We start from the raw sequence: 20,087 nt of genomic DNA on the forward strand, positions 1-20,087 counted from the left end.
AGTGGAGTATATCCCAAGAATGCAAAATTCTTTAATATATGCAAATCAGTCAATGTGATACATCAAATTAACAAATTGAAGGAAAAAAACAATATGATCATCTCAATAGATGCAAAAAAAAGCTTTAGACAAAATTCAACATCCACTGATGATAAAAACCCTCCAGAAAGTAGGCATAGAGGGAACTTACATCAACATAATAAAGGCCATATATGACAAACCCATGGCCAACATCATGCTCAAGGGTGAAAAACTGAAACCATTTCCTCTAGGATCAGGAACAAGACAAGGTTTCCCACTCTCACCACTCTTATTCAACAGAGTTTTGGAAGTTTTAGCTACAGCAATCAGAGAAGAAAAGGAAATAAGAGGAACCCAAATCGGAAAAGAAGAAGTAAAGCTGTCACTGTTTGTAGATGACATGATACTATACATAGAGAATCCTAAAGATGCTACCAGAAAACTACCAGAGCTAATCAATGAATTAGGTACAGTAGCAGGATACAAAATTAATGCACAGAAATCTCTTGTATTCCTATACACTAATAATGAAAAATCTGAAAGAGAAATGAAGGAAACACTCCCGTTTACCATTGCTACAAAAAAAAATAAAATATCTAGGAATAAACCTACCTAAGGAGACAAAAGACCTGTATGAAGAAAACTATAGGACACTGCTGAAAGAAGTTAAAGATGATACAAGCAGATGGAGAGGTTTACCATGTTTTTGGATTGAAACAATCAACAATGTGAAAATGACTATATGACCCAAGGCAATCTACAGAGTCAATGCAATCCCTGTCAAACTACCAATGGCATTTTTCACAGAACTAGAGCAAAGTATTTCAAAATTTGTATGGAAACACAGAAGACCCCGAATAGCCAAAGCAATCTTGAGAAAGAAAAATGGAGCTGGAGGAATCAGGCTCCCTGACTTCAGACTATTCTACAGTAATCAAGATAGTATGGTACTGGCACAAAACAGAAATATAGGTCAATGTAACAGGATAGAAAGCCCAGCGATAAACCCATGCACATATAGTCACCTTATCTTTGATAAAGGAGGCAAGAATATACAATGGAGAAAAGAGCCTTTTCAATAAGTGGTGCTGGGAAAACTGGGCAGCTACAGGTAAAAGAATGAAATTAGAACACTCCCTAACACCATACACATAAATAAACTCAAAATGGAGTAAAGACCTTAATGTAAGGCCAGACAGTATAAAAGTCTTAGAGGAAAACATAGGCAGAACACTCTAAGACATACATCACAGCAAGATCCTTTTTGACCCATGTCATAGAAAAATGGAAATAAAAACAGAAATAAAAAAATGGGACCTAATGAAACTTAAAAGCTTTTGCAATGCAAAGGGAACCATAAACAAGATGAAAAGACAATCCTCAGACTGGGAGAAAATATTTGCAAATTAAGCAACTGACAGAAGATTAATCTCCAAAATATACAAGCAGCCCATGCTGCTCAATATCAAAAAAACAAACAGCCCAATTCCAAAAATTGACAGAAGACCTAAATAGACATTTCTCCAAAGAATATAGACAGATTGCCAACAAACACAAGAAAGGATGTTCAACATCACTAAACATTAGAGAAATATAAGTCAAAACTGCAATGAGGTATCACTTCACACTGGTGAAAATGGCCATCCTCAAAAACTCTACAAACAGTAAGTGCTGGGGAGGGTATGGATAAAAGGGAACCCTCTTGCACTGTTGGTGGAATGTAAATTGATACAACACTATGGAGAACATTATGGAGATTTCTTAAAAAATTAAAAATAGAACTACCATATGATCCAGCAATCCCACTACTGGGCATATACACTGAGAAAACCATAATTCAAAATAGATGTACCAAAATGTTCATTGCAGCACTATTTACAATATCCAGGACATAGAAGCAACCTAAGTGTCCATTGACAGGTAAATGGATAAAGGAGATATGGTACATATATACAATGGAATATTACTCAGCCATGAAAAGAAATGAAATTGAGTTATTTGTAGTGAGGTGGATGGACGTAGAGTGTGTCATACAGAGTGAAGTAACTCAGAAAAAGGAAAACAAATACCGTATGCTAACACATATATATGGAATCTTAAAAAAAATGGTTCTGAAGGACCTAGGGCCAAGACAGGAATAAAGATGCAGACGTAGAGAATGGACTTAGGGACACGAAGTGAGAGAGTAGCATTGACATATTTACACTACCAAATGTAAAATAGATAGCTAGTGGAAGCAGCTGCCTCACACTGGGAGATCAGCTCTAGAGGGGTGGGATAGGGAGGGTGGGAGGGAGACGCAAGATGGAGAGATGTGGATATATATGTATACATATAGCTGATTCACTTTGTTATACAGCAGAAACTAACACAACATTGTAAAGCAATTATACTCCAATAAAGATGTTAAGAATAAATAAATAAAAGTCAAAAAAGAAAAAAATCCGGGTGTCTTTAATGTTCACTTTTTACAAGTTCAGCCCAGAAGGAAATCTTAAAGAAAGTAAAGAAGCTGGCTTCACAGTACCTAAGAGATTTTTAAAACCCTTGTGCAGTAATTTAACACATACAAATATTTATCTAAGTATTCACCAATGTCTTCCTGAGTAGGGTATTTAGTTTAATGCTAATTAGGATTGAAACTGGAGCACCCAGTTTATAGTCTTTACCAGTAATTCTCATATTTTTTAGTCTGGGACCGATTTACAATCTTAAAATTACTGATACCTCAATGTGCTTTCATTTACATAGCATACACTTATTGATATATGCAATATTAGAAATTAAAATTCAAAATTAAAAGTGCATATATTAGTTCATTTAAAATAATAATAAACCCATTACTAAATTTATAAAGTACACGTTTTATAAATAAAATATCTTTATCATTATAAAAATATTTTGCCAAAGTCTTTATGTCTGTTTTAATAATTTTAGCTAGAATCTTATACTTGTTTCTTCATTCATTCTGTTGGATTAGTTGCTTTGGTTGAAGCACATGTAGAAAATATGACCTCATAGAGATTTTTATTTGAAAAAGGAAGGAGCATTTTGATAACATTTTTCAGATAATTATGAATATCCACCTTTAATATTACATCAAAACTTCCCAAGTGGTAGTTTCTTAAAGGATCCTGACAATGTGGAATCAGACCACATGGTAAACATTAAAATCGATTAGCCTATTTTTGCAATATAAATGGATATTTCATCCATTCACTATTTTTCAATATCATGCATTGTTCATTTGGAAAATAGTAGTTCAATGAGTTATGCAGAACATCCAAATGTTGGCACATCATTATACAACATCAAAAAGTCACATTCAGGAGCATCTTCACCAATATCATAAGAAAAGTCTTTAGATATTGAGAAGCTTTCAATCTCACAGTGGTGGATATATCTTTCAAACTTCTAATTTCCACCTGAAAGCTCAAATTTTATCATTGGAAAAAATAATTTAAGTTGCTTTCTTTAAAACCATGGGTTTATTTTGTCCATTTTTAACAAAATGTCTGTCAAATCTGCATGTTTGAATAGCATAGTTTTTCTGTCAGTTGCTTAAGTAAAAATAGTGATCCTTAAGAAAGTCACTAGTTATGCACGTAACAACAACAACTGCATAATTACTTTTCCTCAAAACAACTATCTAATTTCATTATTGAAAACTAGCGGTTTTACACACTTCTAATTTTGTCATACAGAATGTTAAAAAGAAATGTATTCTAGGGTCGAGTTTTTTTAATGAATAATTCTTACTTCTTTTTTTAACATCTTTATTTGAGTATAATTGCTTTACAATGGTGTGTTAGTTTCTGCTTTATTTTTACTTGTTAATCAAGGAAATTCTTACGTGAAACTATTTGTTGTTTTTGTTTTTTTTTCCCTGTGAGTTCATATACCCTTTGATGTCACTGCCTAAGGCACCAAGAGTTATACTCAACATTACTTTTGCACTATCAGTGCAAATGTCCACCCAGTAGAAAGTAAAAAGTAAAATAATTTCTTAATATTATTATGAAAATAATTTTGACCTTGCAGAGCCCTGAAATAATCTCAGTAACACCCAGGGCTCCACAGACCACACTTTTGGAAGTGGTGACCTACACAAAGTGTATTAGCTTTCTTTCACGGCCATAACAAATTACTAAAATAATAAGAGCTTAAAACAAAACAAATTTATTATCTTAAAGTTTCTGTATGTCAGAAGCCTGGGTGAGTGAACATAGGTCCTTAACTCAGAGTCTCACAGTGCTGAAATCAAGGTATTGATAAGTCTATGTTCCTTTTGGAAGGATGTGGGGAAGAATGAGATTCCAGGATCATTCAAGCTGTTGGCAGAATTCAGTTCCTTTTGGCTGTAGAACTGAACCTGTTTACTTGCAAGTTGATAGTTGTGGGCCAGTTTTGCTCCTAAAGGTTGTTCACATTCATTCCCAAGTATTCCATGTGTTCTCTCTAGCAACAGGGAGTCAAATCACTCTTACTCAGGAGTCTGTCATATCTCTCACTCCAGCCAGAGAAATTTCTGTGCTTCTCATATCTTACTTATATCATTAGAGTGGACCCACCTGGATAATCCAGGATAATCTCCCTATTTTAAGGTCTGAAACCTCAGAGAATATCTGCAAAGTCCCTTTTGCAATAGAATATAACATATTTAGAGATTTCAGGGTTTAGAGCACAGACATCTTTGGGAGATCATTCTGCCTACCATAGTCTTCCTTCTGGCCTCCAAATGTGCACATCTTTACCAAATGCGAAATACAGTCATCACATCCTAAGGTCCCCAAATGTCTGATCTCATTATAACATCAACTTCAAGATGGCAATGTAGGAAGACCATGAACTCACCTCCTCCCATGGACACAGCAAATTTACAGCTACATATGGAATAATTTTCTTCTGAAAGGATCTGATGACTAGATGAATAGCACCTCCATAACAAAAGATAAAAGAGATACATTTCAATGGGTAGGAGAGACATAGTCATTGTCTCACCAAGCAAACCCTCCCCCAAAAGCAATGACCCAAAATACGGAGGGATCCCCCAAAATACAAAACTTTCCCTCCAGGAGTGAAGGGATTGAACCCCACACGAGACACACTGACCCTTGGATCTGGCACTAGAAAGAGAGACCCCAAATTTTCTGGTTTAGAAAATCAATGGAGATTGAGTCCAGGAGAACCACAGAACCATAGGGAACATAGAACCTGCTTTTAAAGGGCTCATGCACAGACCCATTCACCCTGAGATCCAGAGCTAAAGCAACAGTTTGAAAGCACCTAGACCAGAAGTGAGGGAGATTCACTTACTGAACTTAAAGTTGGAGAAGCAGGAACCTCCTGGAACTTTCTCGACTTTCTCCAGGGATGGAAGCACTGGCAGGCACAATATTTACATCTTATTCTAATTTTCTGGCGGAGCTGGACGGCACCATTTTTGGTGCCCTCCCACTAACCTACTAACACCAGTTAATGTGCTCCTGCCCACTCCACACCACAACGTGTTTAGGCAAGCACCCAGAGCCCCCACTTACCTTGTGCAGTAACCATGCCACAACCAGGCCAGGCAAGCACACTGTGCCCCACTCTCCCCACACAGAAGCCATACCAAAATTGGCACAGGAAGATCCTGGGAGTCCTCACCCATTCCGCATAGCAGCAGCACCACAACCAGGCTGGGCAAGTACACTATTCCATGCCTTCCTTGCACAGAAGCTGCACAGTAACCAGAACAGATGAGCAACCTGAGCCCCTGCCCACCACCTGCAGAAGCCATGCCAAAACCAGGTTGTGTGAGCACACTGTATCCCACCCTCCCTGCACAGCAGCTGAACTGCAACAAGGTCATGAGACTGCTCTGAGCCCTACCCATCCTAAAGCAGCAGCTGTGCCACAACCAAGCCAGGCAATTGTGCCATGCCCTGCCTCCCCACAGAACAGCCATGCTGCAACCAGGCTGGGAAACACCCTGATCCCCATCTACCCCATGCTACATCAGTTGTGCCACAACAGAGCTGAGCAAGTGTATCATACCCTGACTTCCCTGTGCAACATCCACAGCCTCACCACAGCCAGTGGGTGCATGCAGCCCAAACAAGGGACACCCCTTGAGTGCCTGTGTCTGGTGGCCAAAGAAGGTTATGCTTCTAGGCCCCACAAATCATCTCCTACACAAGAACACTCCTTGAAGCCTAAGAGAGATAGCTGTTTAACTAAATATACATAGACAGAATCAGGCAAAATGAAGAGACAGAGAAATATGTTCCAAACCAAAGAACAAGACAAATCCCCAGAAAAAGACCTTAATGAAATGGATATAAGCAGCCCAGTTAATGAGTAATTAAAAGTAACAGTCATAAAGAGGCCCACTGAACTTGGGAGAAGAAGGGATGAGCACAATGATAACTTTAACAAAAAGAAAAATAAGAAAATAATAAACGGAAGTTATAATTGAACTGAAAAATACACGAAGTGTTCAACAACAGACTTGATGAAGCAGAAAAACACATCAATGAACTGGAAAACAGAGCAATGGAAATTATCCAGACAGAGTGATAAAATGAAAAAGAACTAAAATGTAAGAAGATATCTTAAGGGACCTCTGGTACAACATTAAGAAGAAGAACATATTCACATTATAGGGATCCAAGAAGAAAAGAGAGAGAAAGGGCCAAAAAAATTATTTGAAGAAATAATGGCTAAAAACTTTCCTAATCTGGGGAAGGAAACAGACATACAGGTCCAGGAAGTCCAGATGAACCCAAAGAGAATCATGCCAAGACACATTATATTTAATTAAAATGATAAAAGTTAAGGATAAATAGAGAATCTGAAAAGCAGTAAAAGAAAAACAACTTATCACATATAAGGGTATAGGTATAAGGGAAACCACATAAAGCTATTAGCAGATTTTTCAGGAGAAACTTTACAGGACAAAAAGGAGTGGCATGACATATTCAAAGCAATGAAAGGAAAAAAAATTTCATCCAAGAATTCTCTACCCAGCAAGATTATCATTCAGAATTTAAGGAGAGATTAAATAAGAGTTTTATAGATAAGTTAAAGATAAAAGCGTTCTTCATGATTAAACTAGTCTTACAAGAAATTTTAAAGATACTTCTCTAAGCTGAAAAGAAAAGGCACTAATTAATAATAAGAAGACATACAAAAGCAAAAAAAATTCACTGGAAAAGGTAAATATATAACAAAGGTAGTGGATCAATCACTTATAAAGCAAGTATGGAAGTTAAAAGACAAAAGTAGTAAAACTAACTGAAATTAAAATATTTATTTAAGAGAAGCATAAAATATATAAAAAAGATGTAAAACTTGTCACAAAAAATGTAAAATATGGAGAAGGGGAGTAAAAATGTGAAATTTGGGAATGTGTTCAAAGTTAAGTTGCCCTCAACTTAAAAGAGACTGCCATATACATAAGATACTATATGTGAACCTCATGGTAAACACAAAGAAAAAAACATGTAGTAAATGCAAATGAGAAAGGAATTTAAACATAATAATTTTAAAAAGCCTGAAAACCACAAGAGAAGAAAGAGAAGAAGAAAGGAACAGAGATGAACTGAAAAACAGCCAGAAACAATTAACATAATGAGAATAAGTACATACGTAGCAATAATTACTTTAAATACAAATGGACTTAATTTGCCAATCAGAAGACATGGAGTGTCTGAATGTATTTAAAAAAAAAAGTGAGACATTATAGAAGTAAGGTTACACACAGACTAACTGCAAAGGGTTGGAAAAAGATATTCCATGCAAATGGAAATAAAAAGAAAGCTGGTGTAGCTATACTTAGACAAAAAAGATTTTCAAACAAAGACTGTAATAAAAGACAAAGAAGGCGGACGAGTAAGACATGGTGATCACCTTCCTCCCTATGAATACATCAGAAATACATCTATATGTGGAACAACTCCTAAAGAACACCTACTGAACACTGGCAGAAGACCACAGACTTCCCAAAATATATATATATTTTTTTCCTTTTTCCCTTTTTGTGAGTGTGTATGTGTATGCTTCTTTGTGTGATTTTGTCTGTATAGCTTTGATGTTACCATTTGTTCTAGGGTTCTGTCTGTCCAGTTTTTTGTTGTTGTTTTAGTATAGTTTTTAGCACTGGTTATCACTAGTGGATTTGTTTTTTGGTTTGGTTGCTCTCTTCTTTCTTTTTTTTTTATTACTTTTTAATTTTTTATTTTTAATAAAATTTTAAAATTATTTTTATTTTAATAACTTTCTTTTCTTTCTTTCTTTCTTTCTCTCTCTCTCTCTCTCTCTCTCTCTCTCTCTCTCTCTCTCTCTCTCTTCTTTCTTTCTTTCTTCCTTTCTTCTCTTTTTTCTTCTGAGCCATGTGGCTGACAGGGCCTTGGTGCTCCGGCCAGGTGTCAGGCCTGTGCCTCTGAGAAAAGAACACATGATTATAAAGCAATTATACTCCAATACAGATATTTAAATGAAAAAGACAAAGAAGGGCACTACATAATGATAAAGAGGTCAATTCAGCAAGAAGATATGATTTTTATAAATATACATGCACTCAATGTAGGATCATCGAAATATATAAAGCAAATATCAATATAAATGAACCTAAAGAAATAAATTCAAAGCAATACAATAAGAGTAGGGACTTTAACACCCCACTCACAGCAGTGGATAGATTATCTACATATAAAGTCAATACAGAAACATCAGCTTTAACCAACATATTAGACTAGATAGACTTAATAGACTTATATAGAATACTCCATCCAAAAATAGCAGAATTCATATTCTTCTCAAGTGCACATGGAACATTATCCATGATAGATCACCTGGTAAGCCATGAAACAAGTCTCAATAAATTCAAGAATATTGAAATATCTCAAGTGCCTTTTCTAACCACAGTGGTATGAAACTAGAAGTCAATTATAAGAGAAAAATGGGAGAAAACACAAAATATGGAGATTAAACAGTATGTTACTGAAAAACTAAAGGGTCATTGAAGAAATCAAAGGAGAAATCAAAAAATACATACAGAGAAATGAAAACAGAAATATGACATACCAAAATCTATGGGGTGTTGCAACAGCAATTCTAAAAGGGGAGTTCATGGTAATACAGGCCTACTTCAAGAAACAAGAAAAATCTCAAACAATCTAACTATACACCTAAGGAAACTAGAAAAAGAAGAACAAATGAATACCAATGTTAGTAGAAGGAAGGAAATAATTAAGATCAGAGCTTAAATAAATGAAATAGAAATTAAAAAGTAAATAGAAATATCAGTAAAATTAAAAGCCAGTTCTTTGAGAAGGTAAACAAAATATACAAGTCTTTAGCTAGACTAAGAAAAAAAAGTGAGAAGGCTCAAACAAATAAAAAAGAGGGAGAAAAAGTTCCAACTGATACCACAGAAATACAAAGGATCATAAGAAAATACTATGAACAATTGTACATCAACATATTGGACAACATGAAAGAAAAAAACAAATTCTTAAAAACATACAATCTACCAAGAAATAGAAAACTTGAATAAATCACTTACTAATAGGGATATTAAATCATTAACCAAAAGTATCCCAACAAAGAGAAGTCCAGGACCAGATGGGCTTACAGGTGAATTCTTCCAAATATTCAAGATTTATACCTATTCTTCCTAAACTCTTCCAGAAAATTAAAGAGGAGGGAACCTTTCCAAACTCATTGTATGAGGACAGAATAATACTTATATCAAAACCAGACAAGGACAGCAGAAATGAAGAAAACTACAGGCCAATATCTCTGATGTACATACATGCAAAAATCATCAATAAAATTTTAGCAAATAATTTTTAAAATATATTAAAATTATCATAATCAAGTAGGATTTATTCTGAAGATGCTGGGATGATTCAACATCTGCAGATCAATCAACATGATACAGAACATTAACAAAATGAAGGATAAAAATTATATGATCATCTCAATAGATGCAGAAAAAGCATTTGATAAAATTCAACATTGATTTATGATAAGTACTCTCAACAAAGTGGGTATAGAGAGAACATACCTAAACATAATAAAGGTCATATATGTCAAGCCCATAAGAAACATCATTCTCAATGGCAAAAAGCTTAAAGCGTTTCCTCTAAGAACAGGAACAAGACAAGGATGCCCACTGCCATCACTTCTATTTAACACAGTATTGGAAGTCCTAGCCATAGCAATTAGTCAAGAAAAGGAAATAAAAGGTATCCAAGGCAGGAAGGAAGAAGTAAACTGTCACTATTTGCAGATGACATGACACTAGAGTTAGAAAACCCTAAAGACTCCACCAAGAAAACTGTTAAAGCTAATAAATGAATTCAGTAAGGTCACAGGATACAAAATCAATATATAACTTTGTGGAGTTCTATACATTAATATTGAACTATCAGAAAGAGAAATTAAGAAAACAATCCCATTTACAGCTGCAGCAAAAAGAATAAAATACCAAGGAATAAATGTAACCAAAGAGGTGAAAGACCTATATGCTTAAAGCTATAAGACACTGATAAGAGAAATTATAGAAGACACAAATAAATGGAATGATATTCTGTGCTCATCAGTCAGAAGAATCGATATTGTTAAAATGTCCATACTTCCCAAAGCAATCTACAAATTTAATGAAATTCCTATAAAAATTCCAATGGCATATTTAATAGAACTAGAACAAATAATTCTAAAATTTATATGAAATCACAAAAGATCCTGAATAGCCAAAACAATCTTGAGAAAGAAAAATAAACTGGATATATCATACTCTCTGATTTCAAGCTATGCTACAAAGCTATAGTAATCAAAAAAGTATAGTACTGGCATAAAAAGCAGACACATAAATCATTGGAACAGAATTGAGAGCCCAGCAATAAGCCCACACTTATAAGATCAATTAATTTATGACTAAGGAGAAAGAAAAAAACATACAGTAGAGAGAGAACAGTTTTTTCAATAAATGATGCTGGGAAAACTGAACAGCCACATGCAAAAGAATGAAACTAAACCACTGTCTTACACCATGCACAAAAATTATCTCAAAATAAATTAAAGACTTGAATGTAAGACCTGAAGCCATAAAATTCATAGAAGAAAACATAGGCAGTAAACTCATTTGCATCAGTCTTAGCAAATGTTCTTGCGGATCTGACTTCAAAAGCAAGGGAAACAAAAGCAAAAATAATCAAATGGGACCACATCAAACTAAAAAGTTTTTGCACAGTGAAGAAAACCATCATCAAAATGAAAAGGCAACCTACTGAATGGGTGAAGATATTTGCAAATCATGTATCTGTTAAGGGGTTAATATCCAAAGTATATAAAGAACTCATACAACTCAGCAGGAGCAACAAAATAACCCAATTAAAAATTGGGAGAGCATCTGAATAGACATTTTTTCCAAAGGAGACATACAGATGGCCAACAGACACATGAAAAGATGTTCAATGTCATTAATTATTAGGGAAATGCAAATCAAAACCACAATGAGATATCACCTCACACCTGTCAGAATGACTATTATCAAAAAGATAAGAAATAACAAGTGTTGGAAAGAATGGGGGGGAAAGGGAACCCTCATACACCATTGGTGGGTTTGTAAGCTGGTGGAGCCACTTTGGAAAACAGTATGTAGGGTTCTCAAAAAATTAAGACTAGAACTACCATACAATCCAGCTATTCCACTTCCGGGTATTTATCTGTAGGGGGAAAAATATCCACTAATTATGAAACATATATGCATCCCTATGTTCATTGCAGCATTATTTATGATAGCCAAAAATATGGAAACAACCTGTGTCCATCAGTCAATGAATGGGTAAAGAAGATGTGATATATGTACACAACGGAATACCACTTAGCCATAAAACGTGATGAAACCTTGTCATTTGTGACAACATTGATGGATCTAGAGGGTATTATGCTGAGTGAAATGTCATGAGGAAAAACACAAATACTGCACAATTTCATTCATATGTGGAATCTAAAACAGAACAAGTTAACAAACCAAAACAAAGTCATAGATACAGAGAACAGATTGATGGTTACCAGAAGAGAAGCACGCTGGGATGTGGGCAAAAGGTGTGAAGGGAGTCAATTATATGGAGATTGATGATAACTAGACTTTTGGCGGTAATCACTTTGTAGTGTATACAGATGTCAAATTATAACGTTGCGCACCTGAAGCTTACATAATAGTAAAAGAGAAAAGTCCAGAATCTCATATAAATCTCATCAGTTCAAAAGACCCAAATATCATCGCTTAAATAATCTATATTAACTATCAATTCATCCTGTGCACAATTACTCTCTATCCTTGAACCTGTGAAACTAAAACAAGTCATCTGTCTTAAAATGCAAAGCTGGGACACACATAGGAAAAGAGTTATAGATATTCTGATTAAAGGTTTGAACAGGGGAGAAACAGAGGGTAAAGTGAAGTCACTGGTCCAAAACAACTTTGAAATTCAGCTGTGCAAATTCTTTTAGGTTTCAAGGCCTTGGAAAGATCTTTTGTATTTCTAGGCCCTCTGAGAGTCATCCTTATCATAAAAGGTAGCATGTGTTTACAGCTTTGCTTCTTTCCTTTCAGTTGAATCTTTGAAATTCAATGGCCTTTTCTCATTTTTCAGTCGCTATGTACCTTTCAGTCCAAGCTGGAGTATTTCTGTGATGTAAAATTATCAAGAATTTTGTGGGTGTCCCACGTTTGTCACAGAAATTCACTCCATTAGTCCAAAGCCTCCTCCATAGATATTTCTGAGATTGACCCTTTTCTATATTTGGTTTCCGCTGAGATGGTTGAGTGATAACACGCTTCAGCTTCCTATAGGTCCTTTGGTTTAAGAAGATCTATGAGGCATACCATTAATCTCTTCAGAGAGCCTTTTGTATGATTGCGTACTCTGATATTTTGATATTTCTGAGATTTTATTAAAAGCTTGTAAACCCACACTCAGACTTTTCTCTAGGGAACACTTTCCTGACAATGAATTTATTAATATTCACATCTTTTACCATATGGTTAGTCTCAGAATTTCCCAAATTATCAAGTCCTAGCTCCTTTTTGTTTAACAATTCTTGTCTCAATTTGTCTTTCTCCTCTTCCATTTTACTACAAGCAGCAAGAACAAACCAGACCATACTTTAAATACTTTTCTTGGAAATGTTAGCTAAATGACAAACCCATCAGTTACAATTTTTTTTTTCCACAAAACTGCAGGAAACAATTTCACTAAGTTATTTGCCAGTGCATAATGAAGATCCTCTTCCTCAAGTTTCCAATTATATTCTCCTCACTTTCTTCTGAGCCATCACTAGTGCTGTCCTCCAAGTCCATTTTTCTATCAATGGTATGTTCAAGGCTATCTAATCTAAATCTTTTATATCATGCTCCTTTATTTCAGCCTCTGCTCACTACCCAATCCTAAAGCCATTTCCACATTTTTAGGTATTTGTTAAAGCAGCACCAAACTTCCAGTACTGAAATCTATATTTGTCAGGATTTAACAAGAGCAGTACAAGATGTCTATATCTATGTGTGTATTTTAATCTGTATCTATATCTGTATCTAACTACCTGTCAAGAGATTTAGTACAAGCAATTGGTTTAAGCATTATATGGGCTGGCTAAGAGTCCACATTCCATAGAACAAGCCAAGAGGAAAGGAAGATCATTGGCAAGCTAGAAATCATAGGCAAAATCCAAAGCTGCTTTTCCACAGCCAAAATTTTACCTCTTTTTTGGGGGGAACTTTCAGCCTTGATTTTAAGGTCCTTCAAATTATTGATTCAGGTTACCCATAATAAGCAGGGTAATCTTCCTTAGTTAAAGTCAACTGATTAAGGGGTTTAACTAGGTCTGCAAAATACTTTCATGGCAACATCTACTTTAAGTTGATTGAATAATGCAAATATACCCTGACCAAATTGACATATGAAGAAAAGTCAAAAGAAATATTTAAAAAATAACTGTAGCAAGATAATGCTGAACTAGCTTACCCTAGATTATAGCAGAAAATTCATCTACCTAGCCAATGGCACAGTAAGGACTTTCCACAAAGTGAGAATTAGATTTGCAGCACATTTAAATGTATATATGCTTCCTGATCAGATGGAAAGAACACATAGATTGACTGTTCCTTTGACTTTTTGCAGGGGTTATATTGTCAAATTAAATGTACGTAGACTGCATGCTTGAAGTCAAAATGTTCCCTGAGGTGAATGGAAATATTGAAGTATATTTTTTATATATCTTGCATTAAGCAGTTTCCCCCAAAGTTAGATATATCTGAAATTGTAACAAAAGCCAAGAAAATAAAATTGAATGTAAGTTGATCATCTATATGTAACTTTTCAAGAATAAGTTTAATGGGTTATGTAAAGTCACAGTTGGATATTCATTATTCATATAGAATGTATTTAATTACAATGAAACCATCAGGGAAAATTGTGTTCTATTCATTAAATAATGTAATTTGTAAGATAATAATAAAAATATCATCAAAAATTTATCAAGTCACACCAGGGAAAACACTGGAATACCTGACAAAAAATGTCAGAATCAATATTATCAGAACTCTGGAAAGATAGTCAAAGGTTTGAAGCAACTAAATGAATTCTTAATCAGGAGAAAATCCACTGAAACACAGTAGTATATCTCTGTGTGGTTTACCTTACCCTTGTTCAAAAGCCCTCTCCAGTATGGTAATGGTCTTGGAAATAGCAGCCCACATGCCTACTGTGGCACCTGATTCCAGAGGAAGCAGAGCAGACCTTGTTTCCACGGAAATGTGTTTATCTGTTGTGAGCTGTCTACGGGTTTCTTTTTTTTTTTTTTTTTTTTTAAACATCTTTATTGGGGTATAATTGCTTTACAATGGTGTGTTAGTTTCTGCTTTACAACAAAGTGAATCAGCTATACATATACATATGTTCCCATATGTCTACTGACACGAGGGGCATGCTTTTGTTTTGTTAAACTCAGAGTTAGAATATGGTGGAGAAGCAGCTGCATGAAGGACATTTCTATAAAATATTAAATGAAAAATGAAAATGCTACTGCTATCTGGGGCAAAACCAAATAAGACAAAACAAAAAGGTCAAATGGTGGGGATTGAAGTACACTGCAGAATCAGAACTTTGAAAATCCCTCACATATACCATGGACTCTGGCAAACTACATGCATGCCCAGGATAGGACACATGCTCAGGAAAGACCTGAGATGCCCATAAGCTTTCATATCTGGCTAATCTTTTGGTTCAATGTGGGAAGAGAAGGCTAAGGCATAGTGGTAAACAGCCTGGGTAAGAATCAGAGTGCAAAACACAGTCAATCTTCAACATCTGGAGATTATGTAATATTTTTTCTTCTTAATTTTTTGAGACTCCAGGCATTTAAGGAAATCTCTGTCAAAGTACTGCCATATCACTAAACTAAAAGAACATAGATTTCAGAGACCACACAATGTATCGATAAAAGTGTTTATACATAAATAGTTTAGAAAAGTCACTAAACAAACAAATAGCTATGATGTAAAGCAAATTTTTAAAAATCCTAGGAAGTAGAGAGAATATGATTTACAGAATAACCAAGTTATAATATTCAAAATGACCAGTCTTCAACAAATATTATTAGACACACAAAGAAACAAGAAACTACAGCCCATTAAAAGGAAAAAGAAAAAGAAAAAGCACAAGAAATTAATAGAAATCGTCCCAAAATGGCACAGACTTTGGACTTACTAGCTGACTTTAAACCAACTGTCTTAAGTGGAGTGAGCAACCAGCTTTTCTAGCCTTTTAGGGTATGGCACAAAGGTCCCACTTTGGATTTACCCCATCCATACAGGAAAAGCTGAGACATACAGAAACAAGGAAGAAAAGCAGAAGCTATGAATGCAATCATGCAATAGAAGTAATTGCAGTTCATAGAGACCAGCTCTGCAGACAAACTCAGGAGATTTCACCACTGATGAAACCAACTTCTGGCACAGCTTCTGCAGAACCCCTACAGATTCCACCAGTTTTCACCCATGTATTCACCTTTGTGAATGTCAACCACCTGAATCCCTCTAACTCCCTCCCTGCCTCCCCAACCAGTGCCCTGAACCGCAACAGCAACCATCTCAGGCCTCTGAAGCTGCACAAATGCAGAAACCAATCTCAACCACCTGGATGTCTTCACCACCATGTTCATGCTTGGAGATAACCACCACAGCTGTGCACCTGCACACTATCATCCTGACACCCATCTTCAACCTGCAGTAAATAGCACACACCCAAAGGGAGTGTGGGCACACACTGGAAAGCATGCAGACAGCCAGGGTCCCTGTAGCTGCCAATGAGCCTGTAGTTGGCTCTGGTCCATGCCACATACACTTGCCCACACCACTGTGTGTGTGTGTTGGCAACTAGCCCCTGCCATTTATAGGCACTTGCAATAGGTTTCCATAGATGAGTGTATGCCATTGACTCTGGTCATCACCTCTGCCTGACTGGTCCCTAGATACTGGACCTAGAGGCACTGCTGAGGACCCCAAAATCTCTTGCAGGCACTGAGGACCCCCTGAAGTATTCACCATAGACCACACAATTGTCAACACTATGGATACCAGCAGCCTGAGCAGAAGACACATCACACCCACCCAAACACAGTGATGAGTCATGACTCCACACTTGGCAACCTCCACCATAAGACCTGGGATCATAGCACATTCAAGCATCCCCTACCCATAATCAAGCCATAAAGCCTGGAAGAGGTAACTGCTTCTTTAATCCATAGATACCTACACAAAGCTAAAGGGATCATGAAGAATCAGGGAAACATGACCACTAAAGTAACACAGTAAACATCCAGTGAAGGTCCCAAAGAAATGAAGATCCAGATCTAGGAATTTCTCAATAAAAAAACTGAAATGATGAAACCAACTTTTCAATGATGTTCGAATGATGCTCATAGAGCTACAAGAGAACACAGAAAAACAATTTCACAATTTCAGTAAAACAGTACAAGAAAAGAATAGAAGTTCTACAAAGAGAGAGAAAACAAAAAACAGAACCAAACAGAAATTTTATAGCTGAAAAAAACAATGACTCAACTGAAGAAATCAATAGAGAACTTCAACAGCAGACTGGACCAAACAGAAGAAACAATCACTCAGGTATAAGATAGATTAATAGAAACTATCCAATCAGAGGAGCAAAAAGTAAAAAATAATGAAAAGAAATGAAGAAAGCCTACTGAACTTACTGGAAACCATTAAGATAAGTAATGTACTCCTCATTGGAGGCCCAGAAGGAACAAAGGAGGAGAAAGGAGTAGAAAGCTTACTTAAATAAGTAATGGCTGAAGATTTCTCAAATCTAGTGAGAGATTTGGACATCCAAGTTCATCAAGCTAATAGGCTACCACAAAACTTCAATCTTAAATAATACTCTCCAAGGTACATAATAATAAACTCTCTAAAATCAAAGAAAAGGGAAAAAAATTTAAGTAGCAAGAGAAAAAATTCTCTCATACAAGAGAACACTCATAAAGCAATGAGTTAATTTCTCAAAAGAAACCTTACAGGTTAGGAGAGAATGGGATTGTTATTCAAAGTGCTAAAAGAAATAAATTGCCAACCAAGAATAATTTACCCAGTAAACGTTCTTCAGAAATGAAGGCAAATACTTTCCTTTTTGGTTGCCATTTTTAGTTTGGTTTTTTATTTGTTTGTTTTTTATTGAAGTATAGTTGATTTACAAGATTGTTTTGGGGGCTTCCCTGGTGGTGCAGTGGTTGAGAGTCCACCTGCTGATGCAGGGGACATGGGTTCGTGCCCCAGTCCAGGAAGATCCCACATGCCACAGAGTGGCTGGGCTCATGAGCCATGGCCGCTGAGCCTGCACGTCCAGAGCCTGTGCTCCGCAAGGGGAGAGGCCATAACAGTGAGAGGCCCATGTACCACAGTGAGAGGCCCGCATATGGCAAAAAAAAAAAAAAAAAAAAAAAAAAAAAAAGATTGTTTTGGCTATTGGGGGTCTTTTGTGTTTCTATACAAATTTTTAAAGATTTTGTTCTAGTTCCATGAAAAATTCCATTGGTAATTTGATAGGGATTGCACTGAATCTGTAGGATGCCTTGGGTAGTATGGCATTTTAACAATATTGATTCTTCCAATCCAAGAACATGATATATCTTTCCATCTATTTGTGTCATCTTCAGTTTCATATGGTTTTTATTTTTCAATTTGTTAATGTGGTGTATCACATTGATTGATTTGCAGGTATTGAAAATTCCTTGCATCCCTGGGGTAAACCCCACTTGAACACGGTGTATGATCCTTTTAATGTATTGTTGGATTCTGCTTGCTAGTATTTTGTTGAGAATTTGTGCATCTATGTCATCCATGATATTGGCATATAATTTTCTTTTTTGTGATATCTTTGTCTGTTTTTGGTATCAGGGTGATAGCAGCCTCATAGAATGAGTTCAGAAGTATTCCTTCCTCTGCAATTTTTTGGAATAGTTTCAGAAGGATAGGTGTTAACTCTTCTCTAAATGTTTGGTAGAATTCACCTGTGAATCCATCTGGTCCTGGAGTTCTGTTCATTGGGAGTATGGTACTGGTACACAAACAGACACATAAATCAATGTAACAGAATAGAGAGCCCAGAAATAAATCCATGCACTTACAGTCAATTAAACTATGACAAAGGAGACAAGAATACACAGTGGAGAAAAGCCAGTCTTTTCAGTAAGTGATGCTGTGAAAACTGGACAGCTACATATAAAAGAATGAAAGTAGAACATTTTCTCACAACACTTATAAAAATAAACTCAAAATAGATTAAAGACATAAATGTAAGACCAGAAACCATAAAACTCCTAGAAGAAAACATAGGCAGAACAACTTCTTGATATAAATTGTAGCAATATTTTTTCAAATCTGTCTTCTAAGGCAAAGGAAATAAAAGCAATAATAAACAAATGAGGCCTAATTAAACTTAAGAGCTATTGCACAGCAAAGGAAACCATCAACCAAACAAAAAGACAACCCACCAAATGGGAGAAAATATTTGCAAATCATATGACCTATAAGGGATTAATATCCAAAATATATAACCAGCTCATACAACTCAATATCAATTTTAAAAAATCCTAATTAAAAAATGGGTAGAACACCTGAATAGACATTTTTCCAAAGAAAATATACAGATGGACAACATGCACATGAAAAGATGCTCAACATCTCTAATCATGATAGAAATGCAAATCAAAACAACAATGAGATGTCACCTCACATTTGTCAGAATGATTATCATCAAAAAGACCACAGATAACAAATGTTGGCGAGAATGCAGAGAAAAGGGAACACTTTATACACTGTTAGTGGGAATGCAAATTGGTGCAGCCACTGTGGAAAACAGTCTGGAGGTTCCTCAAGAAACTAAAAATAGATCTCTCATATGATGCAGCAATTCCACACCTTGGTATATAGCCAAAGAAAATGCAAACGCTAATTCAAAAAGTTACATGCTCCCCAATGTTCATAGCAGCATTATTTATAATTGCCAACATATGGAAGCAACTTAAGTGTCCATCAACAGATGAATGGATAAAGAAAATGTGATACACACACACACACACACACACCATGGACTATTACTCAGCCAAAACAAGAATGAAATTTTGCCATTTGCAGCAACATGAGTGGACTTGGAGGGTACTACGCTTAGTGAAATAAATAAGATACAGAAATAAAAGTACTGTATATTATCACTTACATGTGGAATCTAAAATATAAAACAAAATAGTGAATATAACAAAAAAGTAACAGACTCACAGATATAGAAAACAAACTAGTGGTTACCAGTGGGGAGAGGGAGGGGGAGGGGCAAGATGGGGTAGAGGATTAAGAGGTACAAACTATTATGTGTAAAATAAACAAGCTACAATGATATATTGTACAGCACAAGAAATATAGCCAATATTTTATATAACTATAAATGAGTATAATCTTTAAAAATTGTGTATCACTATATTGTACACCTGAAAATTATATA

The sequence above is a fragment of the Phocoena phocoena genome, chromosome X (assembly GCF_963924675.1).
Source record: "Phocoena phocoena chromosome X, mPhoPho1.1, whole genome shotgun sequence".
Lineage (NCBI taxonomy): Eukaryota > Metazoa > Chordata > Mammalia > Artiodactyla > Phocoenidae > Phocoena > Phocoena phocoena.